The sequence below is a fragment of the Galeopterus variegatus genome, unplaced genomic scaffold (genome assembly GCF_000696425.1).
Source record: "Galeopterus variegatus unplaced genomic scaffold, G_variegatus-3.0.2 Scaffold2049, whole genome shotgun sequence".
NCBI lineage: Eukaryota > Metazoa > Chordata > Mammalia > Dermoptera > Cynocephalidae > Galeopterus > Galeopterus variegatus.
The window spans coordinates 29297-30063 of NW_007728160.1; positions in this window are offsets into that span (position 1 = coordinate 29297).

Genomic DNA, 767 nt, shown 5'->3' on the forward strand with positions numbered 1-767 from the left:
TATTCTTGGCTGGCAGTTTTTTTCTTTTAGTACTTTGAATGTATCATCCCAATCTCTTCTGGCCTATACAGTTTCTGTTGAGAAGTCTGCTGTTAGTCTGCTATTAGTCTGATGTCACTCTCTTATAGGTGACTTGATGCTTTTCTTTTGCTATTTTTAGGATTCTCCCTTTGTCTTTGAGTTTTTCCAGTTTGACTATAATGTGTCTCACAGAGGACCATTTTGGATTGAATCTGTTTGGGGCACTTTAAGCCTGTTGGAGCTGGAAGTCTGTATCTCTATCAATACCTGGAAAATTTTCCACTGTTACTTAACTAAACATGTTTTTTTTTTGTCTTTTTTCGTGACCGGTAAGGGGATTGCAACCCTTGGTGTGGTGTCGCCCACACGGCGCTCAGCTAGCGAGCGCACAGGCCATTCCTATATAGGATCCGAACCCACGGCAGGAGCGATGCTGTGCCACGGTCTGGCCCTAAACATGTTTTTAATACTTCTTCTTTTCTCTTCCCCCTCTGGGACACCCATGATTTAAATTTTTGTGCATTTAAGGTGGTCTCCTGGCTCTCCTAGATTTTCTTCATTTTTTTAAACTCTTTTTTCTTTTTGTCTGCTTGGTTTATTTTGAAAACACTGCCTTTGAAATCAGGAATTAATTTTTTTTGCTTGCTCAATCCTGCTGATTATGTTCTCAATTGTAGTGGAGTGAGTTTTTTTTTTTTTTTAATTTTTATTTTGTCAATATACAATGTATATGATTATTATGGCCC